Here is an 18,033-nt window from a genome sequence, read left to right as displayed (position 1 = left end):
TTTCGAAAATTCCTATAAAGTCCTGTTATACCTCTGAAAAAATATCCGCTAGCATTTATGCTGTAAACGATAAATAGGTCTATTGTTGAAAGAATCGAAATTTCTTCTAAGATTCTTACAAAAGAAAACGGATAAGTGAATGCCATTAGACTCTTGTAATTTATTGACACATTCTTTTAACTTTACTGCCACAGGAGACAAACATTCTATCGATACTTATTCTATCATAGTGGCAATCTAATGCCTAAACAGGTGGAGCTAATTGTAGGTTGGCAAATGCACAAGACCTGTTTGACGCTTCTCCAGCGAAGAAACAAACAAGTTGTTACCACATGACAATTTTAAAACCTGAAGTTCAGAGTCCGGTAGCCCCTCCGACCGGGGTTCTGCCTGCAGTCAAGTCATTTCGTGAGTAAATTTGCCTTGAGCCCAAGGTTGAAACTGCCCAAGGACTCGAAAACACTTTATTCGCTTGGTTTTCTACTTCAATTTTGATTTATTTCAACAATTCCATGTCAACAAGAATCTCGAATTTTCTAACATAAAAGAAAAAAAAATAAATTGAGCCAATTTCAAAAGAGATATAAAACGAAAGACAAAAGCTAGAATTATCAATATAATAATTTGGAAAAAAAATCTTTTTAATGATTAAAGTCCATACGTTCGCGTGCTCTTTTCGCCCTTCAGAAAAGCCGTCTTTTACTAGACTGGGTCCAAACTTCGCATCGATATTTTATAAGAGGAAAAGTAGCAGACTGTTGTGTTTAACACGTGCAGTGGGAGGTCTCCTGTCTAGACAACATACCGAAGTGTTAAGGGTCACAGGTGTCATGTCTTCTTGCCAATTTTCTTCGTATCCATGCTTATATTAAAGAGAAACATCTACAGATGATCGGCACTTAGATTTTTTTTTTTTTTTAGAATGGAGTTGATATCTTTCTTCTAACGTATTCAATGCCATTCTAATATCGAAAAAAATAAAGAAACTCCAACTAAAATATAAAAGAAATACGACAAGCCTTCGATCTTGGAAAAATTTACAAAATTGTATCTACGTAAGAAGATATTTGATACAACAAGTTTGATCGATCAAAATCAGAAATTTTCGAATTTTTTAAACAAAAATCCGTGCTTGTAGAGTAAAAATTAATTTGATAAATTAATTAATTAACTTTTCAATTAATTAATAACAAGCATCGTTAGAAGTGAAAGTATCTCGTTATCTACTTTATTAAGAAATGGGATGTTAATTGATCCGTCTGTACTCCCTCCAGAGCAGAAAATTACTAAATACAAATCAAGAGAATTGAATGTGCAGTATGTTGGACAACAATTCAAAATAACTTTTTAGGTCATCGTTTAAAATAAAAAATAAAAAAAAGTTTATATAAATTTATACTTTTATAGCCCTTTCTTAACAATTTAGGTCAAGTTATTTGTTGAATATATATATATTTACTCTCTATTATTTTATTCTGTGTAAGTTGAATAAAACCACAAAAAACAATGAAATCCTGTTTTAAATTATTAAAAGTAAGGAATATTTTAACACAAATATTTAGGTATGAAGTATAAATTATCTTAATCTTGGAATATAAAAAGTCTTGATGGCACAATATTTCAGTATCCATCAATTTCTTTTTTTATTATCAAAGAAACAGAAGACAGCAAATTTCTTATCAAAGAATGTTTTATATATAAAAAGAAAAACAAGAAAGAAAAAAAATCTAGTCAGATACCACATTGGTAATATGTGGTTTCATTGAGCAGAAATCGAACTGTAATAAATTGCATGCAACTCAATCGATCACTCCGATTTCAAATGTCATATTGCATGCAGCGACGCGTGTCTCATCAATCTACAAGTTCCTGCTTGTTGATGGATTCCTTTCCGTTATAACTATTTTTTTCCCCCTGTTTTTATAGTAATAATTTAAGATTGGGCTTAATATAATATTTTATTATTATTAATTTATCAACTATTTATTTTGATATTTAGTTATTATTCAAAAAAAATTTTTAAATTAAAATTTATTTATTTTAAATGTTTTTTTTTATACTAATCATTCCGTAGTGCCATCTGATGGATAAAATGATTACTATTCTTCCACAATTGAAAGAAATATATTTTGTTTTATAAATATTTTTAAATATAATTACATTTTGTATACAAAATATCATCGTATGGTTTTTTTTTATTAATTTTTAAAATCAAATTTGTATGAATTAAATTAAATTTTAAGTCTACTCATAAATCTNTTCATTTAAAATAATCAAATTTGTATGAATTAAATTAAATTTTAAGTCTACTCATAAATCTAAAATTTGCATAAGAATCATTAATATGGCTGCTGTCTTGTTATTTTTTTTCCTGGAAAATAAATTGATTGTATAAAGCAATACATTAATTTTCTACCTTTCGAAACTTTCAAACTTTAACGGTGTGATATTTAGTGAAATAATGCTCGAGACGTCTACTGAAATTCAAAAGTTCGATTAAAACTTTTACAAGACCTTTTTATAATTATTAAAAGTAAAAATTAATTAATGTGAGTGTTTAATTGCTATTTCCAACACCAAAATTCACGCTAGTGTGAGTCACTTAGCATACGGATTATTAGATAAGTCCCAGCATCAACGAAGAAAACGCTATTAACGTCGGTCGATTTGTCTGTCCGTCCGTCGTGTGCAAATAAACAAGCAGCCGCCCGACTAAACAGTATTTTGGTTATATATTTATATTTTATTTTAAATTCGTTTATTATAATAATATAATATGAGAAATTAGAGAATTGCTTCAGTTTTACATACCGTTCGATTATTATGATTTTAATCAATTATTTAAAAAAAAATCTATCTTAAATAATACAAAATTTGTAAATTAATTTTTCATATTTAATAATGTTTACAAAAGCTTCTAACAAAGTAATGCTTAAGCATGGAATTTTAAATAAACATTTTCTATTATAATTCTGTAATTTAAATTATAAATTGTTTACAGTACATGTATAGTGGTATACGATGCTAATTATATTTGAAAATTTCATAATGATGTAAATTTAATTCTAAACTGATCAATTAATTTTCAGTATCTTCGTAATTTGCACTGAATCTAATCAAGAAAGTGCAAAGGTACTAGGGCAATCCTTGCTTCGACCTCCTTTGTCTAGGTCGAGACAATAATATTTAAATACCTTAAATATATTTTTAATAAGTGGTTGCGCCTTTCAACCATTATATTTTTACTTTGTTGATGTTTTCTCAAATTTTACTTGGCTTTGAGGCTTCGGAGGCCTCAATCTAGAAAGTCCCAAAGCGGCCCTCTCTTGCCAATAATAATAATAATAATAATAATAATAATCGAACGTGACGTATATAACTGTTGTATTTATTTATGTTATTATTAATTGAAGAGAGTTGCAGAAATTAATTGATAAATATAAAATTTATCAATTAATTTCTGCAACTCTCTTCAATAAAATGACGTAAGAAATTGCTATATATAACACTGTGGTTGTGTAATTTATAATATAGATTGCTTACGTATATAGTAGTGTACGATGCTAATTATATTTCAGAAATTCGTAATTATATAAACTTAATTGAAATGAATTAATTAATATTCACTATCTTGGTGATTTTCGTTCGATATTCTCGAGTGTGACATATATAACTGTTGAACGTAGCTATTTATTGTGAGCAGAACTTATACCGGACTTACTTGTTTATCAGCAATTGATGATGTCGAACAACAACTGGAATTATCTCTTTAATCACGTCAAAATGATTGATTAATTCTGAACACTTTTTCAACTTTCCTGTCCTGAATTGAGTTTTTATGGAAGCAATCTATTCAGATGGAGAGATATATGTAACTGATTGATTGAATTTTTCCTCGCTCTCATTTTTATTACTCAATTAAAAATGACGGGTTACATTTTTCTCAGAAAGTAAAGAACCTCTGAGAATTTCTCTCTCAATAAATGATGTATCGTGGGAAGAAAGAAATTTTTATTATTTTTTCTTTTTATTGTTATTATGCAACTGGATAAACCTGAAGGCTTGTTCTAGTTTCCATTCGTAACACATCGGCCAAACTTTTATTAGATTTTTGTGATAAAACAAATTATAATTCGCATTAAAATAATTATATTTAAAGACATTTTTTAAAATTTTTTACTCGCTTTTTTACTTTAGAAAAATATGAAATATCAAACGCGAACCGTTTTAATTAGAATTTATTACTAAATTCCTATGGGATTAGACGTTAAATAATTTTAAAAAATCATTTATTTTATCTTCTTGATTTAAATTGCTTAAAAAAGTATGTTTAAAAATTAGAATGTGTGTGTCTGTGTTTAACTAGGGCTGTATTTAGACATTCGTCATTTGGGAGCCGGAGAAAGACCGACTGATACCCAGTTAAAGCTTCATGGGTGCTCCCTGTTGGTGTGAGCCCTAGGTGAGCCCTTTTTGCCCATAGGATAACGCGCTACTGCTGATATCTGTAGTTCTAACAAAGCGCCAATTAAGAAGCCTGGCCCTTCTCCCCCTTCTCATCCCTCACGTCCCTTCTTTATACTTCTGTATTTCCGTTAATTCCAGAAAATATATTAAGGTCTATTTTTTTCAGCAGAATTTACCGACATTGGGGCAAGAGATTCCCGAGTCTAACCTTTAAACAAATAAAATTTGAATTATTTAGGAAGGTCATGAACTAGCATAAATATAAGAATGATTTATAAATAAGTAATCATAAATAAATCATTAAGTATCCATCTAAAATAAAATTTATTACTTAATAAAATATTAGGTAGAAGGTACATTTAATTGGCATTTCTTAGATTTGTATACTAGAGTTTAATTTCATAATTGTCGCTATACATTATCATCATTTAACATTAGTATATACTTTTGACATTGAAAGAAGTTGCAAACCGCGAATTAATAATCTTAAATGTGTACATTTTAAATCTTACACCTACTTAAAGAAGGAAAAGAAAACCTTCGGTAATAAAGTTATATATGACCGTAATTATATGTTAAATGATCGGCTATAAATCCTAATTAAGACGCATTTATAATTAGTTGATATTAGTAACATAACCACTCTATGAATGGAATTCTAATTAACTCTACTATAATTGTTAGAAATGTAGACGAGTTGAATTTATGTAAATTTAATAGAGATAAAATAAAACATTCTATTCTAATGGAATCGAGACTAATTATAGGTTATAAAATCGATTTTAATAATTTGCCATTTTTAATTAGTTTTCTATGACCGTTTGTCCGAAAAACTTCTAGGAAAATAAAAAAGCAAATTTTCAAAGAATCGTAAAGAAAATTATAATTAGATTCCTGAAAAATTGTGCTTCTTATTCGTATTATTTCTAACCAGAACCGCCAATAGCGAGCACACATTATCTAGATACTACATTCGACAGCCATCATAAAAAATGTGAAATCAATAAAAAATTATGGTAATTTATTATAAAAAGTAAATCTAAACTTTGTTACATATAGAAATAATTTTTGATGGTTATATATAGAGAAGAAATCTGGAAGAATGTTGAACAATGGTCCAGTTGTCTCTGTTCTTAGCTGTCTCTAAAACCGTTTAAAATAAAGAATAAAGGCAAAAAAAAGGATTTAAATCCTTAAGTTTTGATTCTACTGTCAGAACAATTTCAACGTCTGAATGTCTGTCCTATTTGAATCCACAAGATATCATTTCCATCAACCTAGAAAAACTAGGTTGATGGAAATGATAGTAATGTAGGCCTACAGAATATTTATTCCAATACAATCAAATTTTGTAAAATTTAAAAGAAAAAGTTGCTACAATGGATTACTATTCAAATTGGTTTAATAAATAATATTTAAATAATTTTTTTATAAGTATTATACAGAAAGCACTGATGTAACTCTTAAAAGTAGAATATATAATGAGAATAGAAACTTTTTGATTGATCTCATTTTTTTTAATTATAAAATATTATAAAAATAATATAAATTTACAGTATAAGATCAATGAAATAATTCAAAGAAATAACAAGAAACTTTAATTATTTCCTAATTTTTTTTCTGTTCTTTTTGTTTTCTTTGCTTTCTGTTGAAAGAATATGTACTTAAGTTTCTCATCAATTAATTATCATCGTTTTTATGGAGTAAGAAATAAAAAATAATCACTTTGTTGATGTGTTATGAAAAGGTTCTAGAAGACAAAAAAAGAAGATCATAAAATAGTAACAGTCTAGATAAGTCATTAAATAAGATCAGAAGTGACTTTCGAGCAAACTAACAAAAAATATATAAGGTTAAAAGTATTTGTACAGTATGCTACTTTTGATATTACGAAGAAAATGTATTATACAAACGTTTTAATAGAAATTTAAGAAATCGTCAGTCTTCGTTATTGTCAAAAAAATGCAGTGAGAATTTTACGGAATGCTATTTGAATCGAATTGTAGGCGAGTGGAAACGTGTCTGTAAAATTAAGCATCTTCTTCAAAGAATATTTTCCGTAAACGACAAAGGAATTTTGTGTTAAGTTTAATACAGATTTCTAGCGTCAGAATTCTTTCTACAAATAAGAATAGTATAAAGACGTGCTGTCATTTCATTCTAAGGCAACATAAAAGAAAGGATCTAAATCGATTTTTTTTTTAATTAAATTGATTTCATGCAAACTTCTGCTTGAGAAAAACAATAGTAGAAGTATCAAGAGTTAGTCTGGAATTTTAAACTCTGGTTTAAAACTACTTCTGCTAAGAACATGAATTGTCACAATATCAATTCCATTATCTAACTACTTTATTCTATTCTCGTAGACTCGCTTTTCTACAGAAGTTACAATAGTTTTTGTGCTTTAATAAGCTAATACACATTACATTTAATTTTGTTAGATTTCAACTATTATAATTTATATTATTTTATGATTAAATTGCTTATAATTTTTTATAATGTTATCTCTCTTTTCTCTCTCTTTCTCTTTCTCTCTTTCCTCTCACTCAATCCGCGAGTTGGTGGGCAGCATGCTACTTTCTTATCATTTTTCTTTTCATAGCCATCTGTTTGATCACATAGTAAGATCTATTTTCCTTAACGTTATTCTGTTCTAGTACTTCACGATTTTTCTTCAACTTCTTCGAGAGATTCCTCAAAAATGTTCACTAGTACTATTCTTCCTCTAACAAGTAAGTGTAGAGGAGAAATCATACCGGTAATATATTTTTCCTTTACTCTTCTTAATACTTCGTTGCATGGTAACAGAGTATTATTTACACCATTTAAATATTTAGAAGTTTCATAATTTTGGAATATTTCGAATTCATTTAACACTAATTTTATCGATAATAAATTAATTTCGAGTTAAGATATAAGTTAAAATTTTGAAATTAGATTTAAAATATAGATTTTATAATAAATTTATATTACTGTATTTAGAATTATACAGAGGACTTTTTGCAGTTTGATTTATTCCCGACATTTTTATATCGTGTTTTCTTCTATAATTTTATTATTATTATTATTAAAAATGGAATATTTTCGTAGTCCTTTTAAGCAGTGTACGTATCAAGCATACAAATTTACACAAGATTAAACTATTGAATTTTTTAAATCTATAATACAGTGCATGTATTTATTATTTATGAATCTATTTCAAAAAATTCTTAAAAAATTATTTTGTAGAAAGAGTCGATGTATAATCAATGAAAAAAATATATATCTAGAGATTAAATTTAAATAAAATATTCTTAAAAATTCGCATAAAAAAATATTATTTAAAACAGAGGTTTATAATTTTTTTTTAACTTCTAATGCAAAAAATGGAAAACGTTTAAACTTACAAATAGTTATTTAAAATTACAAACGGTAGAGAGAAAATATTACAAAAAAATTATAATTAATTAATTTAATTAATTAACTGTAAACAGGGAAGTGATAAGATACAATTATAAGGATAGGAAAGATATGAGTGACATACATACATATTACTAAAAGATGATTAAGAGATATTTATGAATGTTTAACTTGATTTATTTGTTACGATACACTTCGTAACTTCAAAATATAAGCCAAGTATATATTATTTTCTTTTTAGGATGCAATTTAAAAAAATTGTAGACCTATAAATTCGCATTGTTGTCGGTATTTTTGTCTGTCCCTTCTTAATCTCGAGAACGGAGTTAGATAGATGAAAGTCGAGATCAGATATGAAAAGATTAGCAGTTGATTGCATCGGAAAGTTCATATATAGTTAATCGAGGCCTCCTCTTTCGATTAACTATATATGAACTTTCGATGCAAGGCGGAAGTCACCTTATTTCCATTCAAAACATTTCCCCTGAAAGGAGTTAAATAGATGACAGGAACGACTCTATTGCTGACAGGAAAAGTATGATGTACGGGGCGAGACACTACAATAGTAATTTGAGGTGGACAGCATATATTTTAAATTAAATAAATTAAAAATATGATTAAAAATTGCCGTCAGGCATTGTGACCATATCACAATAAATAATTGCTCGTTAGTTTTTTAATTGCAACTTTAAGAATTTCGAAAATAAATGGCTTATAAAAAAATAATACCGTTTTCTTCGTTTCTGGGCGGGTGATTAAAATATTTCGTCCACAAGAACTTACGATATTTCACACGAACAAAACTTACAGTTTTTTGGTGTTTTTGCTTAACACCCAAACTTTAATTAAAATCACGAAACATCATCAGCATTAAAATCTAATAACTTTCCAAGATTAACATTACCGCGATTTAAACACTTATTTTGATTTATAAAAATACGTAATAGAGACTTAAAATGTCTTCACTTGTCGCCATGTCCAATCACCAGGAACAACTTTTCATTAAATTGTAAATTCGTCATCCCTTTCTTTCAAAAGGCTTATTTGATTTGTACATGAACAACGTTAAAGCATAAAACGTTTTTACTATTCTGCCAGCGACTACAACGGGTAGGCTAGATATTTATTGGTCAAAAGTACTTGGCTATTCTAACTGGATTACACAAGAAATATCACAATAAACATTTTTGATTGAGTGCAAANATTAATATATATATATATATATGTTTATAATCTCGGAAAAATATATACAGTACAGTATACAAAAAATATGTATGTACTAAAATGATGTATCCAGTTGCCATTAAAGGAGGTATCAGGAATAGATCTGTGCTTAAATTTTTTATAGATAAATCTAAAAAGACACACATATAAAAACATATTTTAAAAAGAAAAGGAGGAAAGATATTATTTATTTTTATTTTTTGATTAAGGTGGCATATGACCCTCTGTTTCTTGAATACGTCTACGTTAGCATATTCACAAGTATATTCAGTTTATATACACCAGTAGTAAAATTATCAAGCGCTACATCTGAAAAATTTGAACGACTTCAATTTAAATAAACAGAATTTATACATTTATTTATTTAAATTAAATATATAAATTTTCTAGATTTATTATTATTATTATTATTATTCCTTTGGCTTTTTAAAATTTCATTACTTAGAAATTTACTGACGTAATTTTTAGATGCTCATTGAATTTCGTTCAGGACAATTTATCTTGTCGTAAATTACGCAACCATAATAATTTATATTGTCATATTTAATACCAAAGTTATAATTTAAACATCTTTTTAAATTATTTCTCTTGTGTAAATATTAGATTTATGTATTCTGGAAAACTTTGAACGAATTCTATTTAAAGTAAAATATTGATTTTTAAAAAAAAAATTTATATAACAATATTCTAAATTGAAATTGAATCACGAAAGTTATAAAAAAAATGTGCATATCCGTAATTTTTACATATTTAAAAATATATTTTTTAGTACCTTTTCCTTTATATTTGTGGACAAATCTACTGCAGAAGTATTAAGAGTTCGGAATTTTAAACTTTAGCTTAACAAAAAAAAAAAACGTCATTCATATTTATAAGAAAAGAAAAAGACAGACAAATGTACGTACCTAGAAATACGTTTCACTCTTCCATTTGTTAAGCTGCCACGTAACAACAATAAGGACGTCGTTACAGTTAGAGACCGCTTATTATCAATTTACTAAAGTGATCTCATAGAGTTTCGGATATCTTACATGATACTAATTAATTTAACAAACTTTACGACCATTAAACTAATTTCCATCTCACTTGTACTAATTATCGATTAGAAGATGATATATGCCAATAACTGACAATGTGGATATTATCGTTGAATTATTCCATATATTCTAATTAGAATTGTGATTTATTTATTTATTACTTTCTTGGTTATGTTATATATAACAGAGGGAAAGTATGGCGATGGGTTTTCCATAATTTTTATATTTTTGGACTTGGGGGATTTTCAAACGTCGAGAAATTCAAAAATGTTCGGGGTTTTTTTCTGTATGTATGGATGTTAGTGTGTGTGGGGGGCACGATTTTTTCACTCTCTTTGAAGCTTAAAAACTCCTGTACTTTTAGTTGAAAACTTCTGAAATTTTGCAGGGAGGTTTATGCATTAGGAGGATTGATTCTATTAAATTTTAGTGATTAAAGGTCAAGAGGGTGAAGATAAAGGGGATCGTGTGTAGTATCGAGTAGGGTCGATTTTAATGAGATTTTACTGGTTATTAGCATTTACAAGTTAATATAAAACCCATCCCTACCCTAAAAATTAAGATTTTTGTCATTTTATAATAATAAAAAATATAAAAAGTTTTTAAAATAAAATATTATAACAGACGGAACTACCAAAATTTTAAGCAATTCATTGCTGGATTTTTTTATTTGAAATCCATATTTAGAAAATAAATACAGAATTAGTAACATTTTAAAGGTTTACTAATATTTATTGACTTTTTTTCCTTTTTAAATATTTAAACTAGAAATAAATAAGTTATCTTTTTTGAATTTATGTTTAACATTATTTAAATTTAATTAACATAAAAATATTACAATATGAATTAATAATAAATGAATAACAAGTTAAGATCTTTCTTTCCCACTTATATTTTTTTTGTAGTGGGCTCATGAATACCTTTAAAATTTAAATATGCTCATTTATCATTTCATTCTAATAGATAATAATCTATTTATTATTATTATTATTATTATTTTCTTTTTAGAGTGGTAACGAAAGTGTAAAAGATTTAAATCCTTTGACAATTTGAAAACTTTTTGTAATTCTGACATTTTAAATCCTTGGTTGTCAGATTTTCAATAAAAAATACAATCCGATATGTACCGATTGTCGTGTTTGAAATCTGTCAAATTGAAAGTTTCGAGCTAGAGATGACGAACATATATTCACACACCAGTCCCAAACAGATCAAGAAGCGTGAAATTTTTTTTTTTTTTTATATGATTTTGCCATCGAAATGCATTTCAAATGAAAGTAACGCTATCTTGATAAAATCCATAAAAATTTTTATTCTAAGAAATTTAAATTTTTAATTTAATCTATTCGCAGCATCCTATAAGAATTCGGAATTGGTTTTAATAAATATTGATGTACAGTAATATATCATAATTTGAAATGATACAGATGCGAGCGATTATTTATTGTAACATGGCTGTAATTTTTAATCATATTTTTAATTTATTTCATTTAAAATATATGCTCTCCACCTTAAATTAGTAGTATCTTGCTCCTGTACGTCATACTTTTCCTTTAACAATAGAGTCGTGCAAGTCATCTATTAACTGTTTTCAGGGGTAAACTTTTGAATTGAAATAACCTATATAGTTAATCGGGGTTTCCTGCCCCTAAGCTTTCCATTTCTGCTCTCGATTTTCATCTGTTAACAACGTTCTCGAGATTAAGATAGGACAGTGCAAATCTATAGGTCTACAGTTTTTTTCAAATTGCAGTCTGTAAGCTAAGTAAAAAATGTAAAACCTCTATAGTATAAAAGTACATATTTTCTTTAAATTAAAAACTAACAAGTATGGATTTAAGGGAGGGGTGTAAAAACCCTCAGAAGGGGAACCCCATTCTGAGGGTTTATCTCGAGTAAAGCTGGTATCTCAAGTAGTAAAATATTTTGTAAGGCATATTTTTTCCTTTCTGCACTTCCCCTAAAGACTTCTGGATCCGTTATTAATGACTCAATTTAAATAATTGTCTATACTTCAATTAGTGAAGGAAATCTGGTTTTCCTTCACTAAACCAGATTTCCTTCACTAAAAAATCTATTTTGGTAACATTTCACATGCCTATTATTACTATAATTTATACTACTACAAGTATATCTATGTAATTATACAACAAAACTTTAATATCTCTCTTTAGTGTATATATATATATATATATATATATTTATTTATTTATTTAAATTTTAATCGTTTTCTGAATCTATACAGTAGTTTATATTATACTAAAGAATTTACTTATCAACTAAATTTCAATTAGGGTAAGAGAATTCATATTTAACATATTATAATCCGTTTTAATCAAATGAAATAAATATATTTTGTATCAAAGATAAGATTTAAATGACACACACTTTGTGTAGAGACAGATGCAATTAATTTGACAAATAGGCTACGTAGTTTTCTATTTATTCTATAATTTGGTCTTCTATCCAATAAAATAAATCTCATACCGTCAGCCTAACAGTAAGAAAAAAATTTTATCGACGAAAATGGATTTCTTAAATTTGATACGTGACCATATTAAAAGCCATAAGCTTTTATTTCTTTTTTACCAAACTTTTTTATTTTAATTCATTTAAATTTTCAAATGGAAAAGGAAACCGATGTACTTAATAAAATATTGCTATAAATAAATCCTGAATACTCTGAAAATAACTTATATTTTTCTAGAATTTTGTTTTTATTATTTAAAAAAAAAAGGCAAACAAATTAATAAGCTCGCAGCATTCATTAACTTCAACCGGATATTACATAAATTGTATCGTCATTTATCCAATTAATAAAGTTATTTTTTTTTAACAAAATATAATTAATGCTATCTTCAATAATCAGTTCTATATTATATTCATCTTTATTTTAATGTTACCAGATAGCTTTTTATTTATTTTTCTTGTTATTCACTACGGAAATTACGGATATTGTTTAAGTGAAGTGAAATAGAACCGGGTCAGCCAAACGTGTGAAGCCCGTTTCGTTACAAAAATTTAAAAATATACAAATGAAATCAATAAAATAAATAACGGATTTTCACAGCTTATCAAAAGAAACTAAACTTCTGTAAAAATAATGACACGAAAGAGATATAAAGAGATTCTAAGTTTGATTTCCTGGGATACGACAAAAAAACACATTGACGATCTGCCAAGGGGGTACCGCACGAGTAAACTTTCTATAAGAAACTGGCCCATATTTAGGTGTTAGGACACGTGAAGAAAATCCGCGGTCAGTCCCTTAGTGAGGCGCAAACTCGCGACTAACTTACTAAGGTTTATAGTTTTATCCACTCGGCCATTGCTGGGCTTTCTGGAAATATCTTCATATCACGCCTCTGTTTAAATGACCCCATTGATATTTTCTCTATTTGAACTTACTTACCAGCTTCTATAACATTATTCAACTTTAAATAATGTATTACTCCCCTCTTGGGTTAGATTAGGATGTTAATGAGAAATATTTTTAATAAATTAATATTTCTTAATTTTAAATACAATTACTCCAATATATACAAAAATGATTTATTGTAAAGAATAAATTATTTTATTATGATAACGTTATTATCAAATATATTAATTAATAGCTTTTATTTAAATATATTTTGTTTGCAATTAAGAATCGATTGCATTTATTTTCACGAACTATTCGTGTATAAAACCTGTATAAGTGGTGATGTATAGTACCACTTATAATAAGGTAATAGTTTCGAGTACGACGTGTTAAAAATGTTACATGATACGAACGTATTTAATGAGACCATTCACCAAAATTATTAACAATTTTTCCTAGAATAATCTTATTATTATTTCTAATAAAGGCCAACAACATAGCCGTCCTATTCTATAAATCTTTCCAGAGAAATTTCTTTAATAAGTAGAATTTTTTTCTAAGAATATTTTCTTCTATATCAATTATGTTCATTTTTATGCTTCCGTATTACCTCATATTAATATAGAAACAATTATACTAGCTTATACCGCGTGACATTCTCAATACAATCGTTTTGACAATATATAACTCGAGAACAAATGGATTAGGATCACTTATGCAAGATTTTTCTACTGTTTTCGATAGATTTTCTGCTCATATAAACCGTATTCAGGTAGACTGACTACTAAAGGCAGTGTCTACCTGGTGAAAGATCGTTTCGCTTCTCATGCTGCCATCTTCAGTCATTTTGTATTTATAAAGTATAGAATTATAAATTCATAATATTCAATTTGGATAAGGGCTAGAGTACTTGTAAAAGGTATTTTTTCCAGTTAATATTTAAATTTTGCTTTTATTTTCAGTGAAAAATTATTACCAATTCATTTAAATCTTATTGTAGAGCATTTTGTAATCTAACTTCGAGAAGACATAAAATAGCATTTTTAAATTATTTACAAAATAGTAAGAACTAGTAATGACTATTAAGGAAAGGTTATGATACGTACAATCTGTTTTAAGAAAGGTTCTACATTAATGGAAAATGTTCAGTTTCCTTATAATACATAACAGTAAATCTATTCGACAGTTCTAGATCTTATTATTGCAGATGAAACAGTAGAAACAACCATTCACTTGTGTCGTTTAGCGAGGTAGAAAGATATATTAGAAGGAACTTAAACTATTTTTTAAAATTCCTTCTAGATATATTACTTAATAAAACTGTACTTTATTTAACATTACAAATGTTAATGCAGTAAATTAACAGGACTACACTATAAAACCTGTGTAAACCGAATGGCACGGTACTGGATATTATTCCGTTTTGAAACAGGTTTTACTGTAAGAGCCTTGCCTTATAAAGATATTATTTGCCATAGAAAATAACAAATATAATATAAAACTTATAAACTTTATGAAAAATGAATACAGTAATTTATTATTTATCAGTTAGAAAAGATTTTTCTTGATAAATTCTTTTACATTTTCTATATTTAATATTTATATTTAAATAAATCTAGATGTATCAAGTCAGATGTTACACGAAATTAATTTACTTTACATAAATAAAATTAACTCAAATAATTTCTGCATGATTGAACATTTTATACAAAACAAACATCCAATTGTATATTTATTATTAAATTATGGTATTTGTTTTCGGTATAAGATTCAAGAATTCGAAAATTAATTTTATTTCGTAACAGAAATTGTTGACTTTAAAGATTTACATACATATATTTCTTTATATTTATCTCTCTATATATCTCTTTACTACTTCTTCGAATACTTATTCAATTAATATAAACCCTCCTTGAAATTCTTATTCACTCATATCAAGCATATTTACATTTTTCTAAATTAAAATTCTTTAGAAAATCATTAAATTGTTTTACATTTAAAATTTAACAAGCTTAATTTAATTATTTACGAATTTTTCTTTCATATTCACACTGCATCATCTGTATTGGAATTTACCCTTTTTTATTTGTAAAAAAAAAGGAAATAAATTAATAAGAATTTATTGCATATTTATAAAAGAAATTACTATAGAAAACTTATTGTTTCAAATTGAATTTAATAACTAATTTAAATTGCTTATGATTAATAATTGGAAGAATTTAACTCATTTCTAAATTGTACAAATTAATAAGAATAATAAATAAATGTTAATTAATAATATTATTATTATTTTATTGACCAACCAACTTCATTAGCATCATTACAAGTTAATTGTAAAATTATTTAAATATAATTTTATTTCATTCTACTTTGAGTTTGATATAAGAATTTATTAGCTAATAAATAAATAAAATATAAGAACTTTTTTTTTTATCAATAATCAATATAATAAATAAAATAATATTCTTAATTTATTAAATGAGTGCAACACAAATATATTATTATATTATTTCCAATCAAATGGTTAAGTCAATTCTTTCATCACAATTCTTTTGGTACAGACGTCTGCTCCGCCTTTAATTCGTTCAGGAAAGGAAGAGTCTATTTTTCTATGTGCAGTTTTATTCTGTATCTGTAGACTAAAAATGATTTTCGAGCGTTGATTTCAATCTATTCGACAATTGTAATGCCCTTTGGAACGAACTGTATATTAAATTTTTAATATATAATAACTGTATTTAAGAATTTTGAATGATTGAATTAAGTTTCATTAAAAATAAATAAATAATAATAATACCAAAATTGGTTATCGAAATGAAATTACTATCAATTTTCCAAATATTATGGCATTCAATCATCAAATTATTTAATACGAGAGCTTTTAATCTAAAATGTACTTCATCGATTGGAAACTGTAGTTTTGTGAGATTTTCTTTAAAGGATTTTGTAAGGATATTGTTGAAGATAAATATATTTATAATTGCTCTGATAAAGTTTTTATGAAGTGAATAAAATATAATCATTATTTCTTAAATATAATCGTATGAAAACAACATATAGTTTAAATATAAACCGATATATATATAATATATTCGTGCTATGACTCTATTTTTGCATTATGATAATAGGATCCAGTAGCGCGTTATAACTTCATGGGACCCAGGAAAATTTGAATTAGGGAGCCTCGTGTATGGTGTTGACTTCAAACAAATAAGAAAAATACTTAATAGATTATAACACGATAAAGTACAGATAAGATTGAATTGCAATTTCTTCTGGAAATAATACACTTAATGCTATTTTGTTCTATTTCTTCAATCAATCATCATCAAGATAATGGTCCCTCAAATCAATATTTCAGATATTTTACTTTATATTTATTTAATATATATAAAATTATATACATTTAAGACATTTTATTTTATATATGTACAGTACTTACCTCAATGTAGGGCCTATAATTTATTTTTTTACTTTATAGACCAATACTTAAACTTTAACAATAGAATATATAAGTAAAATACTTTTTCTTAAAACTTTTATAATTTAAAACTAGTTAAATTTAAACTACTTTTCTAATGATAATTATATAATTTAAATTGTCTATTTTTTAAAATAGGATTCTTAAATTGTTTAGCGAAAATAACCTTAGCAATTATAAAACAAATATAAAATGATTACATCTTCGTAATAACTGGAATTAAAAGTTCAATTTTAAAACATTTTAATAGCTGAGAACCTATAAAAATTATAATTTAATGTATATTTTTATTAAATATATAAATTATAAGCATATATAATTTATATATGCTTANTCAAGTAAACAGTACATACAAGTACAGTACAGTATTTTCTGAGGAAACACTCGTACTTAATTTTTTTAACCCCATTCCCGATAACCCGGCATTTTCACAAACTCGGCCACCCTTCGGTCCACATTAGGCCGAGTTTTCGAGGTTCTACTGTAATGCATTTTTATTTTATTTTAAAAATTAACTTTGATTAAATTTCATTAAGATTGTTGACTGTCTCTCACATTTTATCATCAGATTATCTCTAAATGTAGACAGCATGATTAAGATTATCTCAATCTTTTGGATGTTCCTTAATAATTTCTTAACACAAGTTTTTTATATATTTGTTTGAAACTTGAAAGAAAACTAAATCATAACAGACAGTACTTATAAAATGCATTTCAATATAATTATTTCAAGATTTTCACCTGTTATCATCAAATATACTGTATATAACTTTTAATCATTAAATGTATAACATTACAAATTAATGCAAATATCAATGTCTACTTAATAAAATGAAGTTAATTTTCTTGTCAATTATTATAACAGAATTTAATCAAAATTATAAAGACTGAATAATTGACAAAATTCAGCATTTTATTCCCTCTTCTCTCTCTCTTGCCTTTCCTTTACAATTTTCAAAAACCTTAAACATTTTAATAATACTTCCAACTAATGTTCACTTAAATTTGATGTGGTATTACTACTAGGAAAACTATCTTNCAGTAATGTTGTACTAATATTTCTG

Source organism: Centruroides sculpturatus, unplaced genomic scaffold, assembly GCF_000671375.1.
Source record: "Centruroides sculpturatus isolate CEXI.00-Female unplaced genomic scaffold, Cexi_2.0 scaffold281, whole genome shotgun sequence".
Classification (NCBI taxonomy): Eukaryota; Metazoa; Arthropoda; class Arachnida; order Scorpiones; family Buthidae; genus Centruroides; species Centruroides sculpturatus.
The sequence above is the reverse complement of the archived record's forward strand: the minus strand, read 5'-3'. Positions refer to the sequence as shown.